General features: G+C 41.9%; 1 non-coding gene across 1 annotated transcript; it reads right to left on the bottom strand.

Annotated features, from left to right (window-relative positions):
* Positions 1-429: 429 nt before the first annotated feature.
* trnad-guc (transfer RNA aspartic acid (anticodon GUC)) lies at positions 430-501 on the bottom strand. The gene has a single exon. It is a non-coding gene; the product is annotated as a tRNA-Asp (tRNA).
* Positions 502-1,058: the final 557 nt, after the last annotated feature.

Raw genomic sequence — 1,058 nt, 5'->3', positions numbered from 1 at the left:
AGGTGTGTTAGAATCCGGTGGTGTTCCCATTTATCTGTGCCCTTGTTCTTCGAGGGAGAAGCCGGGTGATTGCACTTGGCGAGTTTTGAGGGCCGGTGCAGACACGATAGGCCAAATGGACTCCTGTTGCAGCACAACCGGTCTGTGATTCAAAGGAACATAATCATTGTTTAATTACACGAAAAGAGAGCAAGAACTGTATTCGACAGGATTCAAAGCAGTGCGCACGGACGACGAAAAATCACAGCACCACTCATCCACGACAACCTACTATGTCAAATTAACCGTTGCTAAAAGGACATTGATCTTCGCCCAAGAAAACCGCCAGTAAGAACGTAAATCTTGACATATTTTTAAGCCTCTGTTCTCGACAGTCTCAGGTAAATTTACACGACGACATGAATACAATTTGCGACCTTAAAATGCACACTCCCCGTCGGGGAATTGAACCCCGGTCTCCCGCGTGACAGGCGGGGATACTAACCACTATACTAACGAGGATCTATTCCGTTTTCCGTCATGTGCTGCATACTGAAAAGGATCGGAGCAACAATTGCCGTGTGATTTACCTTGTGTCATTTGAACAAGCTCAAGTAGATTATTTCTGTTGCAGAGAATATTTCAAGTCAGGCGGGCAGACGAATTGGGCAAAGGCACAAACAATACACAGAAACAAACTGAGACAGATGGGCAACAAAAACAGATGGAGACTAAAAGGTGTAGTAAGTATATTTCACAATTCCATCTCTTTGTTATTTCTGGGAGAGTGATGTAAGGATAAAAAATGTTTGCCTTTCATAGCCAACGAAGTATTTTCTGAAGTTTACTTACTTTCGTTATGACGGAGGGAGAGTTGCAGGTTCAACAAAAGCCAAAAGAGCAACGTTACAATTAAAAATAAGTATTGAAAATTTCTTTTTATATCAAGAAACGCCTCATTCTCTTTTTGATTCAAATTCGGCAGTTGTCAATATTTGTTGACTAGCAATAAGAATCAGCTCTCCAAACTGTTCCTGGTCTCAAAAACGCTGGAAGCTAAATCTTTTCTCTTCTACCGT

This window comes from Cetorhinus maximus, chromosome 21 (assembly GCF_964194155.1).
Source record: "Cetorhinus maximus chromosome 21, sCetMax3.hap1.1, whole genome shotgun sequence".
Classification (NCBI taxonomy): domain Eukaryota; kingdom Metazoa; phylum Chordata; class Chondrichthyes; order Lamniformes; family Cetorhinidae; genus Cetorhinus; species Cetorhinus maximus.
The sequence above is the reverse complement of the archived record's forward strand: the minus strand, read 5'-3'. Positions and strand labels throughout refer to the sequence as shown.